The following is an 11,959-nucleotide window of genomic DNA, read 5'->3' on the forward strand; positions in this document are numbered from 1 at the left end:
ATTAAAAGATTTGTTTTTTCCAAAGCACAATTCAGATGCTACATCTTAAATAAAGATCTTCCTTATCTCCAACATCAAAATGCACCTACTCACAAGTCACTGATTTGTATTTCTAGTTTTCTTCTCTCCCTCTTGAAATGAATTACTTTTAATTCCGTTGTATATACTCTGTAACTACTTCTCTGCATATTGCATCTTTCTGGGAAAAGTCAGCCCCTTGAGGTAGGGGACTGTTTGAGTTTTTGTTTAACACCCAGTGCCCAGAACAGTGCTTTGCACTTAGAAATTGCTTAATAAATTAAATCTAATTGAATAGCTACCTCATAGAGTTTGTTTGTTTGTGTGTGTGTGTGTGTGTGTGTGTGTGTGTGCACGTGTGTGCATACACGTATAAAATATTCTGCAAACTTTAAAGCAATAAGTAAGTATTTTGTGTTACTACTATTAATGTCATGTTATTTATCATATGAAAGAGGTACGCTAATGGGACAATGTGTTGTATATCTAGATATCATCTTCCGTCTGTTCTTTAAGAATGAGACTGGCCAGCAGGTCATAACTACAGAGTTAGAAGGAGCTCCACAGGTCTCCTAATCTAAGTCTCTAAATTTGCATGTGAACAATGTGAGGCATAGAAACATTGTGATTAACGAGTAATAAATGTCAGAGGCAGAATGTGAACCCAACCCCTCTGACTCCAGACTCAGAACAAGAGGTGATATCACAACCTTACTCTCCACTGGCTTCTAAACTTCTGGGTTGGTCCTTGATTTATTCAAATGTGTTGCTAGAGGTGTTATGCAAATGAATCATGAGCAAAAGCAACCAGCAATCTCCCTAAAAACCACCCTGGGTTACATGATTAAAAGAATAAACTATTGAAAGATAATATCTCTGAGATATTTCCATATTTATGAGTATGCAACTCATTCTAGAATACTTCTCTCTCTCTCTTCCATCTCCTAAACCCCACTGCACCCCCTCCATCGGGCTGAATTGGTTGGATCCTTCACTGATGCAATGAAAAGGCAATGCTGCTGCCAGGACCTAATAGACAACACTTGAAACCTAATTTAGTGGGGATTGTTTTAATTGACTCCAGGGTACTTCTCAATGGTTTTGAAATTATTAGGAGAAGGCTCAGCAGGAGGATAATGTGCCTTGGCAACCGTAAGCAGAGTCAATGGATTCAAGCAATGTTCTGAGTTTCAAACTGTTAGATACATTTTAAGACTGGAAATGATTGTATCAAGGCTACCGCTAGACCAAGTAAATTGAAGCTTTTATCTGTCACTTAGCATAATCGTTGCAATTGTCTGCCATGTGCCTGCATCTTGTAGAAACTCTACTCGTTAATAATGTGGTATGAGGACACAAAATTGTTTTGATACTTCCCAGAGATTTTCTCTCTTTTTCATTTGCAAAAACAGGTAATGAGTGATGAGAGAAAGACTGTAATAAATGTCAGTTTTATGTCACCAAAATAGTATGCATTCAAGCCAAGGATGAAGCAGAAAATACCCAGTTTCCTAGACAGTACTTATGATCTTTAATGACATTCAAGTTGGCCCTTGAGTCTTTTTAAATGTATTCTCTAGATCTCTTTCTAAATGATTTCAAGTCAATTTATTTATGTCACACATTGTAGACTTTGAACCTATACAGTTTAATGTCTCAGGCCGCCTTTGATAATCCAAAGGGAAGTAATGTCCTCTAAGGTTTTGCTGTAGCACAATTGATTAGTGCTTATTAAATGCCTACTATGTGTCAGATACTGGGTTGGTCTTTGTAGACAAGAAGAAAAGACCATGTAAGCCTTCAAGTAGCTTACCTTCTATATTCTTTCTCTCAAATAAAGGTTCTTTATTCTTAGGTTTATGTGTCACTCCTTATTTGCCCCTGGACAAATCATTGGAATCATTTTTTACATCTTCCAAGAGGAAAATTACAACTGTAAATGTAATTCACATAGCAATTGCCATGTAAATAATAACACAAAAATGTAATGTGTGAATTCATAAGCTAAGTTAGGAAAACTATAATAGGAACTTTTAAAATATAGTTTATTTATTTTTAGTGTTCAGCATGCATTTCCATAATATTTTGGATTTTAAATTTTCTCCCCTTCCTTTTTGTCCCCCCTACAAATGATGTAGTCTCTGCTTGTACATGCATATTAAACATGTTTTCATATTAGTCATGGCGTAAAGAATTAGAACTAATGAGAGGAGCTATGAGGAAAACAGAAACAAAACAAAATAAAGAAAAGAGAATAAACAGTGTCCTTTCATCTGCACTCAGACTCCAAAGTTCTTTCTCGAATGTGCATGACATTTTACATTGCGAGTCTTTTAGAGCTGTACTGGATCCTAGCATTGCTGAGAACAGCTAAGTCTATCAAAGTCGGTCATCACACAGTGTGACTGTTACTGTGTACAATGGTATCCTGGTTCTGTTCATTTTACTCAGCAATAGTTTATATAAGTCTTTCCAGGTTTTCCTGAAGTCCACCTGCTCATCATTTCTTATAGCAAAATAGTACTCCATAGCATTCATATACCACAACTTGTTTAGGCATTCTCCAATTGATGGACATCCCTCAATTTCCAATTCTTGGCCACCACAAAAAGAGGTGCTATAAATATTTTGTACATGTGGGTCCTTTTCCCTTTTTTTTTAAAAAATGATTTCTTGGGGATACATACCTTGAAATGGTATTGCTGCGTTAAAGGGTATGGACAATTTTATAGCCTTTTGGACATAGTTCCAAATTGCTTTCCAGAGTGGTTGAAACAGTTCACAACTCCACCAACAATGCATTCGTTTTGTGATTTTCCCACATCTTCTCCAACATGTATCTTTTTCTTGTTTTGTCATGTTAACCAATCTGATAGGTATGCACTGGTAGCTCAGAGTTGTTTTAACTTTCATTTCTCTAATCAATAGTGATTTAGAGACTTTTTTCATGACTATCAATAGCTTTAATTTCTTCCTCTGAAAATTGCCTGCTCATATCCTCTGACCATTTATCAATCAGGCAATATCTTGTATTCTTATAAATATGCTCAGTTCGATACATATTTTAGAAACGAGGGAGGTGGAGCCAAGATGGTGGAGTACAAAGACTCACATACACTAGCTCTTATCCCACAGCCCATAAAATACCTGTAAAGAAGAACTCTCAACAAATTTTCAAATGGCAGAAGCCACAGAACAATGAGTGGAGGAGATTTCTAGCCCACAGTGGCCTGAAAGTTGGAATTCAAAGTATTAGCAACGAATGTTGAGAATTTTTATTGCGTATAACTGGAAAATAAGAAACACAGGTAATGGAGTATAGAAATTTATCTTGCCCTACAAGAAAACAGAAAAGATGGGGATAAGGGAAGGGTGGAGTGTGATAGAAGGGAAGGTCCATTGAGGGAAGGAGTAATCAGAATGCAAGGTATTAGGAACTGGGGGAAGGGGAGTGATGGGGAGAAAAATTGGACATGTTACAAAGTGAGATAAAAGCAATTAGTATTAAAACAATTGGCTGAATTAATTACTGAGAATAAATCAGGGGGCAGAGCCAAGATGGTGGAGTGAAAGCAATGACTCCCCTAAGCTCCTGGACAAACTCCCCTAGATACCTCTGAAAGGAGAATCTGACCAAACTTTGGAGGTGCGGAATCCAGTGGGTGACAGACTTTGACGGATTAGACTGGAAGGTCCACGGGAAGGATCTGTTCCGCGGGGGTGAACCCCCAGTGCACAGTGCAGCATGGTCAGCACAGCAGGGCAGAAGGGACCTGAGAAGCTTGAGAGCGGCAGGGGAACCAGCGGAGCAGAAGACAAGCCAAACTGAGCCAGTGAGAGCCGCTGAGTGCCAGATATCAGCACAGCAGCCCTTGAAACCTTCAGCCTGAAGACTAAACTTCGGTAAGTCACCTACTTGAACTTCCAGGAGCCAGGATGGCGGAGTGATCAGTAAATGCTCTCTCCTTCCCCCTGATGACCGTGAAAGAACCATATAATATTTCCCCAGAAAAATCCTGAATCAGCGGGAACAGCAGAAGGGGGCAAATAGTCTCATAACACCAGAGGCTAGGAAAATAGTAAAGGGGGATTCTCCCTACTGTGGCAGGGGTGATCCGGAAGGACAAAGGACCCAGGACAGAGAAAATTCGCACTAAGACCCAGGCAAGCCTCAGCCCTGGGAGAGGAGCCCCAGGTGGGGTGGGAACACACATTAGCATCTAGGTGTGCCTCAGCCCTCCAGGGGAAAAGGGAAGACAATAGGGAAGCTGGGATCACCCTCCCCTGACCTTGCCTTTGCCTCAGGTCAGCTGAGGAGATCTCCTGTGACCAGACCACTCCTCCCACACACCTAACAAGCTAACCCCAGGGTTGATCTGGGAAACAAAAAACAAAAACCTGCTTTTAGGTTCTTACCACATCAGCTCAACACAAAGTTCTGTACCTTCTGACTGAAAGAACCAGAAGCTACAACACTCAGCCAACATCATGAATAGGAAAAAGCAGACGAAAAGTGAAAAAACCATAGAATCTTTCTATGGGGATAAAGACCAAAACAGAAACACCAAAGAGGTCAGAGCTGAGACTGTTCTTCCATCTGAAACTTCAGAAGGGACTATGAATTTCTTGCAAGCACAACTAGCTTTCCTGAAACAGCTGAAGAAGGAAATAGAAGAAAAACTGGCCAATGATTTTAAAATTATAAAAAAAAGAATTCATTGATGAGAACATCACTTTGAAAAGGAAAATTGAACAAATGGAAAAGGAAGTTCAAAAATTAACTGGAGAAAATAATTCCCTAAAAGGAAGAGTTAATCAAACGGAAAAGGAAACCCAAAACCTAATTGGGAAAATTGATCAAATGGAAAAGGAAACACAAAACCTAACTGGGAAAATTGGTCGAATGGAAAAGGAAGTACAAAAATTAAATGGAGAAAATAGCTCCTTAAAGGGAAAAATTGGTCAGATGGAAAAGGAGATGCAAAAGTTAACAGAAGAAAACAATACGATGAAGATTAGAATTGGGCAAGTAGAAACTAATGACTCAATGAGGCAACAAGAATCAGTCAAACAAAATCTAAAGAATGAAAAGATAGAAGAAAATGTAAAATATTTAATTGGAAAAACAACTGACCTGGAAAATAGATCCAGGAGAGAAAATTTAAGAATGATTGGCCTGCCAGAAACCCATGATGAAGAAAAGAGTCTGGACAATATCTTCCAGGAAATCATCAAGGAAAACTGCCCAGAAGTACTAGACTCAGAGGGCAAAATGGTCATCGAAAGAATCCACCGTTCCCCTCCTGAAAGGGATCCCAAACTCAAAACCCCAAGAAATATCATTGCCAAATTCCAGAGCTATCAAGTGAAGGAGAAAATACTACAAGCAGCCAGAAAGAAACAATTCAAATATCAAGGACATACAGTCAGGATCACACAGGACCTTGCAGCTTCTACATTAAAAGATCAAAAGAATTGGAACCCAATATTCCATAAGGCAAAGGAGTTGAGACTTCAACCAAGGCTCAACTACCCAGCAAAGTTCAGCATAACATTTCAGGCAAGGAGAAAGTCATTCAACGAAATAAGGGATTTCCAGAGCTTCCTGACCAAAACACCCAAACTCAATAGACAATTTGATCTTCAAATGCAGGTCTCCAGAGAATCATAAAAAGGTAAACAAGGGGGAAAAAACAAAAACAAAAACTTGCTACTCAATTAGGGCAAACTGTTTACCTCCCTATAAGGGAAGATGACACCTGTTAATCTTGAGAACTGTGCAGCTATTATGATAAAAAGGATATACGTAGAGGGAACGGGTATAAAGTAAATGATGTCATGTCAAAAATATGATTTAAGTATGAGAAGGGATTGTAATAGGAGGTGTGAAAAGGAGGAAGCAGAAAATGGCAAATTACATCACAAGAAGAAGTACAAAACTATAGTAGAGGGAAGGAGGGGAGGGAGATGAGCATTGTTTGAGAGGTACTCTCATCTGATTTGTTTAAAGGAGGGAAAAATAATCTTAAGTAGATAATCCTAACTAGCTCTATAGGTAGTAGGAGGGGAAGGGGGGAGAAAGGGGAGGGAGGCTAAAAGGGAGGGAAGAAGCAATAAGAGTAAAGGGGAATAAAAAGGAGGGGGGTTAAAAGAAGGAGGGGAAGGCTGCAGGAGGAGGGGGAGAAAAGTGAAAAGAGAATAAATCAATGACATCTTTAGTTTGGGGAAAAGAATTTTTGTCTAAATTTCCTAGAGGAAGGTAACCTCGGGTAAAATTTGGCATTGATGGAAAAGTTAAGGTTTTAATGGTAAATTTGTTTATGATTGCTATTTAATCAGGAACTAGAACATGTAAAGGTGTTTAAGCCACTTAAGACTTGCCTCAAAAGATGTTCTTTAGCCAAAGTGAAATTATAATCATATCTGAAACCTGGTTATTGGAACTTGCCAATTTTAGATGCTATGGGACTATTAAGTGACTGTTCTTCTAAGTCAAACTCCAGATATGAATTTCAAGAAAGGCAATCTGAGCCTCCAATCCATGATGCCAGTAAGCCAGTGAGATGCTGGTATGAACTGCAAAAGGTGATCTCATGGGAAGGGTGGGAGAGTGGCTGTTCAGCCTAGACTGAGGTAGGATTCTCCTGACTCAATTTCCCCACTGACACCTGGCAGGTTTTAAGCCTGACCGGATGCAAGTTGACAATCTATCTACTCCTGCCTGGAATTGACATGAAGTTGGGGAGATATTGTTTCCCAGCAATGTCCCTACTCTTGTTGGCAATTTCCTATAGTCAAAAGGTTTATAAGCTTAATACCAGATCTATTAAATTATAAATTATTGGTAGGGGAACATTTGAGGTTAAGTCTAAAATTAAGCTATTAGGCATAGGACTTTAGACCAACAACAATAAGTTAAGGTCCTTTAATTCTTAGTAATAGCAACATAAATATTATTTGTGTCTCAGTTGGTTAATGTTTAAAAAAAAATTCTTTTGTTGTCCATATTGTAAATACTTTAAAAAGAAGTATCACCTGACCAAAAGTTTGAGTTGTTTTACTTGTTATAAACTGCGCTAAAAATGAAAATGAAAATTAAAAAGAAAAGAAATGAGGGCTTTATCAGAGAAATTGGATGTAAAATTTGTTCCCCAGCTTTCCAATTTGCTGAGATGGACTTGTTTTCTAGACACCTTCCATCCTGTACTACTCCCCTTCCCCCAGAGCATGATGGGCCTTTCCCATGAATCCCCCAAACTTCCTGGGCTGCAAGACTGCTGCACCCCTTTTTTCTGTTGACTTAGCTGTTCTAGGGATTTTCCTGGGGTGACATTTCCCGGCTTTTCAAAGGTCAATAGGAGAGAGTGAGAGTGATTTACTTCTTACTCCACCATTGTGGCTCCCTTATTAGGAAATTTTTAACCAATATTCTTTCATATGAGACTCACAATCTACCTGGGAGGTGGGCAATATTATTATACCTATTTTACACTTGAGGAATCGAGACAAATAGATCTTAAATGACTTAAAGGTTACACAGGTAATAAGTCATTCCACTTCTCTTTGTCTCTAAGTCAATGGCTCCTTGAAAGAATCTTCTAACTCAATACATCCCACAAAGAAATAGGATACGTCATGAAATAGTGAGCTGCAAATGACACGTTTTTCTTCCTCAGGTCAGGTAACATTAGCAATATTTCATTATTCTTGCATACAACAAAATTTTATTGAATGCTTGTTATGTCTTATGTGCCTCAAAAGGTATCAAACTGTCTCTATATCAAGAAGCTTAGGTTGGATTTCAAATGCAAACCTGCCAACTGAATCTCATTCGTTAACTATCATTAATGTAATTATAACAATTGATATTTATCTAATGCATTAATATTTATGAGAAGCAGTCATGGTGGAAAGGCAACAGCAGGTTCTTAACGTAGTTTGGCTTGAACACCTTTAGCAGTCAGGTGAAGCCTTTGGACACCATCTTCAAACAACAGATTTTAAGGCCTAAGATAAAATCAACAGGATTACAAAGGAAACCAATATTATTGAAATAAAGTTATCAAAAACTTTTAAAAGTTCATAAATACCAGGTTGAGAACCCCTGGGATAGGGAACTGGCCTCAAAACCACAAAGATCTGGATTCAAGTTTTGCCTCTAGAATGTACTGGCTTTGTGATCCAAGTTACTTAACCTATCAGTGCTCTGGAAAACTCTCTAATACTGTGAGTGTTAGTTTGGATGCTGTGGTCCCAATGCTGATACCCAGGAGACTGATGCATCAAATAGGAGGTTGGGTTGGATGATCCCAAAAGACCCTTGACTATCTAAAGAGACAGAATTCTAAACTTATCAGTTCTCATTAAAGGTCACTTGCCCTACCTTCCTCCAACGATAAAGTCTAAGATAGGGATGTGGAAACTGTGGCCACAAGGCCACATGTGGCCTTCTAGGGAACTTGAGTGCAGCCTTTTGACTGAGTACAACAAATCTTTTCATATTCCCTGAGTTTTTCAAAGTCAAGGGAGAGTGAGAGCAACTTACTGTTTATCTTGACTCCTGAAAGTTTAAATAGGTGACTTTCAAACATTCAGTCTGTGGGCTGATAGGCCCAGGAGTAGTTGTTGCTGCCACCCAGGTAGGACCACCTCTCTCTCATTCGGCTTTGACAGACACCCTCCTGTACCAGGAGGTCTGGGAGTTTCCAATACTGCCAGTGATTCAGTCTACTGGGGTCCATTCTGTCCATGTCATGATCAGGTCTGTGCAGGTATGGTCCACACACTCTGCTATTTTCCAAGCCCAACCCTCGAAAGTTATTCAGAGCTGGAAATCTGCCACAGTCTGTCTCTTTGTGGATTCTGCCTCTTAATTTGTTTAGACTCACTCTTTAGAAGTATCTGAAGAAGTCTGCTGGAGAACTCAGGTGAGTCCCTGATTCCACTCCACCCACATATCAATAAGCACTCTGACATACTGTCTACAGATTCTTAGATCTGCATTCATAAAAGAAAAAGCAACTTTTGAGGGGTTTGCAATCTCCTTTAATCAAGAACATGTATTATTCATTTAGTTCAGGGGAAAAAGTTAGCACCCTGAACTTAAAATACAGAGAAATCTAAATCAATAGACAGCACTTCCAAACTATCTGACATAAGCAATACATATATCATAGTTCAACAGACAGATCCAACTGTCTGACCATTACATACATAGTTGCCAGAGAAGGAAGCACCAACATGTGGGTTTTCAAAGCCGGGGGCCTGCTGAGTGGCTTCCCAGAGTCTCATCCGGCACAGAAACCTTCTTCCAAAAACTAAGCCCCAAAGTAAATCCACACCTCAGAGTCTTTTATACACTTTTTAAAACCAAAGGGCATAACATCCCTTGAGAACCAGTGCCTCATTAACAAAAGATATTGGCCTTCCTACAAATCTTCCGAGGCCCAACAATGTGTGGGAAAGATACTCCTTAATCATATTATTCGGAGGCATTATGCTTCTTGGTATGAACAAAAACATCAAAAGATCCTACTTTGGCATGTGATCTCTTGCCACACGGCCTTGGGACCAGCTGGTTGTGCTGCTGGTAAAGACGCCGAGCCCCAAAAGGGAAAAGTGACTTGGCCAAATGCATACAACTTATAAGTAGATGGAGCCTCTGACCTTACAGCCAAGTAAATTTCCCACTTTAACTCGGGTGCAATGTAACCATGGCTCGTGGTCCCAAGAAGCATCTGAAGCATGTAGCAACTCCAAAGCACTGGATGCTGGAAAAATTAACAGAAGTTTTTGCTCCAAGACCATCCACAGGTCCACACAAGCTGAGGGAATGTCTGCTGCTTATCATCTTCCTGAGAAACAGACTCAAGTATGCCCTGAATGGAGATGAAGTAAAGAAGATCTGCATGCAGTGATTCACTCAGATTGATGACAAGGTCCAAACTGATATTACATACCCTGCTGGCTTTATGGATGTCATTAGCATTGAGAAGACAGGTGAACATTTCCATCTGGTTTATGACACAAAGGGGTGCTTTGCTGTTCATCATATTACAGCTGAGGAGGCTAAATATAAATTGTGCAAAGTTAGAAAAATCTTTGTGGGTACAAAAAGTATTCCCCATCTGGTCACCCATGATGCTCATACTCTCCATTACCCAGATCCTCTCATCAAAGTGAATGATACAATTCAGATTGATTTAGAAGCTGGCAAGATCACTGACTTTACCAAGTTTGATGCTGGTAACCCGGTGTATGATGACCAGTGGGGCTAATTTGGGTTGAATTGGTGTGATCACAAACAGGGAGAAGTATCCTGGCTCTTATGATGTTGTCCATGTAAAAGATACCAATGGCAATAGTTTTGCCACTAGGCTCTCCAACATATTTGTTATTGATAAAGGTAATAAGCCTTGCATCTCTCTTCCCTAAGGAAAGGGGAAGCCTGACAATTGTTGAAGAAAGAGACAAGAGATTGGCAGCTAAGCAGAGCAGTGGCTAAATGATTGCAGATAAGAATTTGTGAGGTTTCAATAAAATTGAGATGTTACAAATTTTAACCAAAAAAAAAATGTGATTACCCTACAAAAATATAAAATACACTAAATAAGAAATAGGTAGCTTAAACCATTCAGTCTTATCAAGTGAGACTGAACAAGCCATAAATCTCTTTCTCTTTCCTTGAATTAGGGTAGTGTGGGTATGAATGGCGCATAAAATGTTAGAAGATACATCTGTACTGGTTTTGCTTAACTGCTTTTCTTTGTTAAATGGGACAGCTCACTGACTGGAGGATGGGGAGAGGATACATCCCAAAATGGCTGATGTGAAAACAAAAGATAACAGTAAAAGTTCAAGAAAAGAAAAGATCCTACTTTGCTTGCCCTCACAATGCAACAAATCTTTTCATTAAGGGGACTTGTTCCGTGATGTTTGGATTCAATCAAAGAGCTCTACTTGAGGACCTAGAGGGCCACATGTGGCCTTGAGGCCACGGGTTCCCCACCCTGGTCTAAGATCTCCAGGTTAGTATTAAGGGTACCTATTAATCCTGGCAAGAACAAATTCTTCCAACTTTGAATAAAACAAAGGGTTTTGTTTTTGTTTTATTTGTTTGTATTTCAGCACAAATTGTTCAGTCATGTCCAACTCTTCATGACCCCATTTAGGGTTTTCTTGGCAAAGATACTGGAGTGCTTTGCCATTTCCTTCTTTAGCTCATGTTACAGATGAAGGAACTGAGGCACAAAGTTTTGAGCAACTTTCCCAGAGTCATAGACCTAGTAAGTGTTTAAGGCCAGTTTGAAGTGAAGAAAATGAGTCGTCTTGACTCCAGGTCTGGTGCCACATAGTTACCCAAACCTTAATAATTTCACAAATTTTAGTAATAAGCAAAATAATTTCATTAATGCTTTTAGTTACTTCTACAGCTTGTAGAAAAAATAATTACTAGAGAAAAAAAGTGTGAACCATATCTATCTAAAAACTGAGTTTAGAAATAATTCAATTATAACTCATTAGTGCCCTCAGTTGCTTCTTCCCACCTGATTGGAGGGCTGGAGGGCAGAGAATGAAATTCCTCTCAAAGTCTTCCTTTAAAGAGAGCTCAGGAGCCCTGTCAGCTCTCCATTTCCCATCAGCTTTTGTGCTTAGATTTGATAATCACCTTCCTCATGCTCCCCATGTGCTTCTCCCACTTTCTTAATTTAGGGGATCTAAAATGGTGAGGAGCAAAGCATTCAATAAAGTTTTTTTTTTTTAATATCCCTTCTTCACTTCCTCTACTTCCATAAAAACAAACCTGCTGATTCTGGACAATCCCCAGTGAGAAATCTCATTTCCTGATGACCGGTGGAACCAACAAAGTAACACATAAGCTACACCCAGTGTCCACGAGAAAAGGTTCATTACTTCCGTTCTCTAACAGATGCACCATGGT

General features: G+C 39.3%; 1 pseudogene; it reads left to right on the forward strand.

Moving 5' to 3' along the window:
- Positions 1 to 9,731: 9,731 nt before the first annotated feature.
- LOC140524394 (small ribosomal subunit protein eS4-like) lies at positions 9,732 to 10,539 on the forward strand (annotated as a pseudogene).
- Positions 10,540 to 11,959: the final 1,420 nt, after the last annotated feature.

The sequence above is a fragment of the Notamacropus eugenii genome, chromosome 1, assembly GCF_028372415.1.
Source record: "Notamacropus eugenii isolate mMacEug1 chromosome 1, mMacEug1.pri_v2, whole genome shotgun sequence".
NCBI lineage: Eukaryota > Metazoa > Chordata > Mammalia > Diprotodontia > Macropodidae > Notamacropus > Notamacropus eugenii.